A 7,359-nucleotide genomic window follows, 5' to 3' on the forward strand; every position below is an offset into this window, starting at 1 on the left:
CCTGGCTGCTCGCCCGCATTCTACTCTCCATAAATTTTAGGTAATCCCAAACTCTGCTGCCAATGTCCCAGCTTACACCAAGTCCAGTTTATCCCTCACCCCCTGTTCACCTCACACCCCCTGTGCTCTTTGACCTACACTGGCTCCCAGTCAAGCAACACCTCGATTGTAAAATGCTCATCTTTGTTTTCAAATCCCTCCTTGACCCCTCACCCCCTCCATATCTTTGTAACCTCCTCCAGCCCGCACAATTCTTATCCTCCTCTTCAAATCCCTCCATGACGCCTCACCCCCTCCCTATCTCTGTAACCTCCTCCAGCCAGGACAATTCTTATCCTCCTCTTCAAATCCCTTCATGTCCCCTCGCCCCCTCCCTATCTCTGGAACCTCCTCCAGGCCGGACAATTCTTAATCTCCTGTTCAAGTCCCTCCATGTCCCCTCGCCTCCTCCCTATCTCTGTAACCTCCTCCATCCGGTACAATTTTTATCCTCCTGTTCAAATCCCTCCATGTCCCCTCGCCCCCTCCCTACCTCTGTAACCTCCTCCAGCCCGGACAGTTCTTACCCTCCTGTTCAAATACCTCCATGTCTCCACGCCCCCTCCCTATCTCTGTAACCTCCTCCAGCCCGGACAATTCCTACCCTCCTGTTCAAATCTCTTCATGACCCCTCGCTATCTCTGTAACCTCCTCCACCGAGACAATTCTTATCCACCTGTTCAAATCCCTCCATGGCTCCTCACCCCCTTCCTACCTCTGCAACCAACTCCTGCCCGGACAATTCCTCTCCTCCTGTTCAAATCCCTCCATGGCCACTCACCCCCTCACTATCTCTGAAAACTCCTCCAGCCCCACATCTGCGTTCCTCTAATTCTGACCTCCTGCCCATCCCCCAATTTTAATCTCTCCACCTTTAACACACTTCTTCAAACCGACGTAAAACCAACAAGCTGTTGGTCACCTGTCCCTAATATCTCCTTATGAGTCTGAGTGTTATATGTTGTGTTAGAGTGACCACCTTGAAGTGCCTGGGGACGTTTACTTCCGTTGGAGGAGCTGGATGAATTCAAATTCTCTTTGTTGTTCAACCTGTTAGGTGCGCACGTGTGATTTAGCTCCGCCCCCTCCTTGTTGACGAATGAAGGGAAACGCGCATGCGTGCTGCTCTCCCCCGCAGCCATTCACAGAGTCAGCAGCAGCAGCAGAGGGTTTGAAACAGTGGCGAATGGAGAGATCCCGCTCCCCGGCGGAATAGAGTAAATTGCAGCCTCCTTCCAGCAGCACATGACGCTGGGAGAGTGTGTGCACAGTGGCTCAGGTCAGCATTGAGACCGGGACAAGTTCTGGAGGGGAGGTGGAGCTGAATTGTTAGAGGCAGAATGGAGCAAACAATGGTCCCGGAGCAGAGAGGGAGCGGAAGGGGGATTCTCGGGCTTTGTCTATGAGTGTGTGTTTCTGTGTCAGTCTGTCTGAGTGTGTCTGCGTGTCTGTGAGCAAAAACACTTGGCAGATGGAATACAATGTGAAGAAATGTGAGGTTTGGGAGGAAAAGCAGAAATACAGAATATTTCTTAAATGATCAGACGCTGGGAAGTGTTGAATTACAAAGGGATTTGATTGTGCTTGTTCATAAGTAACTGAAATCTCACATGCAGGTATTAAAAGCAATTAAGGTACATGGTATGTTGGCGTTTTTTGAAAGAAGATTTGAGTATAGGAGTTAAGATATGTTACTGCAGTTACATAGATTTTTGTTTAGACTGCACCTGCAGTATTGTGTGCAGTTTTGGTCTCCTTAAGTATAAAAAGATAGACTTGCCGTAGAGGGAGTGCAATGAAGGTTCACCAAGCTAAAACCTGGGATGACGGGATTGCCCAATGAGGAAAGATCAATAAGACTGGGACTGTATTCACTTAAGTTTAGAGGAATGAGAGGTGATTTGATTCAAACAAACACAATTCTTACAGGGCTCGACAGCTTACAGCAGGAAGGATGTTTCCCCTGACTGGGGATCTAGAACCAGGGGACACAGTCTCAGAATAAGGAGCAGGCTATTTAGGACTGAGATGAGGAGGAATTTCTTCTCTCAGAGGCTGGTGAATCTTTGGAATTCTCTAACCCAGAGGGCTGTGGAGACTCAATCATTGAATATGTTCAAGACGTAGAGTGATATATTTCCATATATTAAAACATAAAGGGTTACAGGGATAGTGCAGCAAAATCAGTCATGATCTCAGTGAATGGTGGCGAGGGCTCAAAGGGCTGAATGGCCTACTCCTGCTCCTAGTTCTTATGTTCTTGTGTTGTGGTCAGGGTAAGGGGGAACAAAACTGTGCTGCTGTACTGCAGTGCTGTCCAACACTGACACATTGTATCACCGGGTTCCCACTGTGGAATTGATAATGATGAAACTGTAAAGTTCTAACCCTCACCTGCTCTTGTCTTACAAGGAATACTTCTCCTTTGTGCAGGAACCGGAATAGATGTGATGTTTCCCAGGACAAAGGAACCGTGCAGCCCAGCTCCTTCTAACACACAGTAAGTATGTGATCATTCCCAGAGTGTAAAGGCACAGACAGCTCACCAGTTCCACTGTCAGGGACACCAGAAGGAATCAGTCTCTCACTGAATGCAAGATCCAGACATACATTGTCAATCCCAACAAGGTAAACAGAGCAGGAGAGACAGACATTGTATCCAGTTCAACTCAATTCAGTACTGCTGACAGGTAGAGACATGAATCCCAGGTCAACTATCAGATTTAAATACTCATAGAGTCATGTACAGCACAGAGAAGGCTATTCGGCCCATTGACGCCATGTTTACTCTCCAAAAAGGAATACAGTCAGTCCCATTCCCCGGCTCGATCCCCATAGCCCTGCAAGTCTATTTCTCTCAGGTGACCATCCAACATCCTACTGAAGTCGGTGATTGTCTCCACTTCCACCTCCCTTGTGGGCAGTGAGTTCCAGGTCATTACCATCCCCTGTGTAAAACACTGTTTCCTCATATTCCCCCTGAATCTCTGGTCAAAAATATTCAATCTGTGTAAACTAGTCCTTGTATCATTTGTTAATGGCAACAGTTTTCCCTTTCCAGCTTGCCTGTTAAAATCTTGTGCACTTGAGTCAAATCTCCACTCAATCACCTTTGTTCTGAGGAGAACAAGCCCAGATTTTCCAACCTAACCTTCTGACTAAAATCCTCCATCCCTGAAACCATTCTGGTAAATCTCCTCTGCAGCCTCTCAAGGGCCCTCCCATCCATGCTGAGGTATGGTGACCAGAACTGGACACAATACTCCAGTTGGGGTCTAACCAGAGCTTTATAAAGGTTCAGCATAACTTCCCTGATTTTGTACTCAATGCCTCTGTTTATAAAGCCCAAGATCCCATATGTTTTACTTTCGAATCTCTCTATACCTCCTGCCACCGACGATGACCTTGCATCCTCAGGGCCCTCTATTCCTGCAAACTCTTTAGAACTGTGCCATTTTGTATCTATTGCCTCTCCCAATTCCTTCTGCGAATATGCATCACCTCACACTTGTCAGTATTAAATTCCATCTGCCACCTCTCTGCCCATTCTACTAGCCTATCTATGTCCTGTTGCAGGCTGTTCATATCATCCTCACTGTTTGCCTCACCTCCAAGATTGGTGCTTTAACAAATTTGGAAATAGACTGTGCAGCCTGAGCGACAAATGAACTATTCGGTAGATCTGACACATGTACCCGATTGAAAGGTATAGAATTCATACCAGAAAAGGTGCCCTCGGACTCAAATTTTAAAAATAAACAACGCACTCAACCTGCTCTATCAGTTTGCACAATATTCATCCCAATAGTCTAATCTCACACCCAGCTTAGAAGCAAGTCCAAAATTATGTGCAGTATCAGATTGAGTGATGCTGTAAAATAGTGAAACCCCGAGGGACAACTTTGATCGCAGTTCAGCATTCATCCACATTATACAGCTGCAAGATGCAGTATCAATTGTTTTAACCCAGAGCTAAACATTACATCCCATTTCAAACTGAAAGATACAGTGTCAATTCCATCACTGTCGACTGAGCTCCAGCATACAAGCCAGTCCAAGAACCTCATGCACTGTTATTAGTGCTGTAAAGGTTAGGTTAAAATTATGTATAACTGGTGTGTTTACAGGGAGACTGAGTCAATAGTAGTTATAACACCCTCATATTAGTTAAATAAAATCTACAGCATCAAACCTTGTGTTGTCATAATATAAATTACATGTGAAGTAAATACATACTGAGGTATTAATGTTCAATATATTATTTGAGAGACCAGAAGTGAGAAGCAAATGAAATACATATGACAAAAGAACACCAGATGCACAAACATACAAGAGACTGACAGATACAGACTAAATCTCACACTCTCATCCAGTACCACAAACAGACACATACAGAATGAATCACATGCTTACACACAGCAGCATGGAATGTCAGATCCCTCACTCAAACAATACCACAGACTGATAGGTACAGAATGAATGCCACACACACACTTCTGCGATCGACAAAATGGACCACAGATTCACATACAGTGCCAGAGACTGAAAAATAGAGAATAAATCCCAATTGAACCCAATAACAGATTCTGACAGAGAATGTACTTCTCTCTCTCTCTCTCTCACTAAAAACACACACAAACACATTCAGTTGCAGTACCAGAGACTTACAGATAAAGAATATAGTGCCCAGCAACATCAAACTACATAGACTGACAAGTACTGAATGAATCCAACATTCACAAACAATACAAGACACTGACAAATACAGAATTAAACAGCAGTAAACAGAGAGTGAAACACATAGCATTCATCACTCACTCCTACTTTAGCACAAACTGACATAGTCAGAAAGAATGTAACACACATAAACAGTACCAGTGACTGAGAGATACAGAATGAACCCCACGTTCACATACAGTAGCAGAGACAGATAGAGAAATAATCCCATACTCTCATAGAGAAATGAACACTGAGATTAAATCTAAAACACACACACTTTACCACAGACAGACAGATACAGATTAAATTAAACACACACAGTAGCAGAGACTGACAAAATAGAATACATCCCAGGCTCACATACTGGAACAGAAACTGACAGTAACAGTATTAATCCCACGCATGTATAGAATCCCAGAGACTGACAGATGCAGGTGAAATACAAATAACCACACAGGACCAGACAGTGTGTGATACAGAATTAATCTCTCGTTCATATTGTATCAGAGTGTCAGAGGCAGAATGAAACTCACACTTACAAACTGCACCAGGGACTGAGAGATCCAGAAACAATTTCTCTAACACAAAGAACCGTGGCACAGTGGCGCAGTGGTTCGCACCGCAGCCTCACAGCTCCAGCGACTGGGTTCAATTCCGGGTACTGCCTGTGTGGAGTTTGCAAGTTCTCCCTACGTCTGCGTGGGTTTCCTCCGGGTGCTCCGCTTTCCTCCCACATGCCAAAAGACTTGCAGGTTAATAGGTAAATTGGCCATTATAAATTGCCCCTAGTATAGGTAGGTGGTAGGGAAATATAGGGACAGGTGGGGATGTGGTAGGAATATGGAATTAGTGTAGGATTAGTATAAATAGGTGGTTGATTGTCGGCACATACTCAGTGGGCCGAAGGGCCTGTTTCAGTGCTGTATCTCTAAAAAAATGCAATAGCAGAGACAGTCAGATACAGAATGAATCCGGATTCCCATAGAGTGGAAGAGACAGATAGAAACACTCACAAACACACTATAGTCACTAACACACTATGGCAGAGCAGAGTGCATAGAGAATGAATTCCACACACACAACACAGAGAGAGAGAAAGAGAAAGTGAGAGAATGATCCAGAACTAACTTCACACTTACACACAGTAACAGATTATGACAGCGAGAGAGTTAGATACAAAATCACATACTACACTAGAGAATGACAGCGAGAGAACTAATTCGACACACAGTAACAGACACTGACAGAGAGAGAACTAATCTCACACTCACACACAGTAACAGACACTGACAGATACAGAGCTAATCCCAGACTCACAGAGTGTAAAAGACACTGGTAGATACAGAATTAATCCCACAAACAAACACAGTAACAGACACTGACAGATACAGAATTAATCCCACACTCACACACAGTAACAGACAGTCACAGATACAGAATTAATCCCACACTCAAACACAGTAGCAGACACTGACAGATACAGAATTAATTCCACAATCACACACAGTAACAGACACAGACATATACAGAATTAATCGCACACTCACACACAGTAGCAGACACTGACAAATAGAGAACTATCCCACACTAACACACGGTAACAGACACTGACAGATACAGAATTAATCCCACACTCAAACACAGTAACAGACACTGACAGATACAGAAATAATCCCACACTCACACACAGTAACAGACACGGACAGATACACAATTAATCCCACACTCAAACACAGTAGCAGACAGTGACAGATACAGAATTAAACCCACACTCACACACAGTAACAGAAACTGACAGAGACACAACGAATCCCACACTTAAACACAGTAACAGACACTGACAGATACAGAATTAGTCAAACACTCACACACAATAACAGACACTGACAGATACAGAATTAATACCACACTCACACACAATAACAGACACTGACAGATAAAGAATTAATCCAACACACACACACAGCAGCAGACAGTAACAGATACAGAATTAATCCCACACTCACACACAGTAACACACACTGACAGAGACATAATTCATCCCACAATCACACACAGTAACAGACACTGACAGATACAGAATTAATCTCACACTCACACACAGTAACAGACACTGACAGATACAGAATTAATCCCGCACTAACAGACACTGACAGATACAGAATTAATACCACACTCACAAACAGTAACAGACACTGACAGAGACACAATTAATCCCGCATTCACACACACTAACAGACACTGACAGATACAGGATTAATACCACACTCACAAACAGTAACAGACACTGACAGAAACAGAATTCATCCCACACTCACACATAGCAACAGACGCAGGCAGATATAGAATTAATCCCACACACACACACAGTAACAGTCACTGACAGATACAGAATTGATCCCACTCTCACACACAGTAACAGACAGTGACAGTTACAGAATTATTCCCACACTCACACACAGTATCAGACAGTGACAGATACAGAAGTAATCCCACACTCAAGCACAGTAGCACACACTAACAGATACAGAATTCATCCCACACTCAAACTCAGTAACAGATAGTGACAGATACAGAATTAATCCCACACTCACACACAGT

This window comes from Heterodontus francisci, chromosome 21 (genome assembly GCF_036365525.1).
Source record: "Heterodontus francisci isolate sHetFra1 chromosome 21, sHetFra1.hap1, whole genome shotgun sequence".
Classification (NCBI taxonomy): Eukaryota; Metazoa; Chordata; class Chondrichthyes; order Heterodontiformes; family Heterodontidae; genus Heterodontus; species Heterodontus francisci.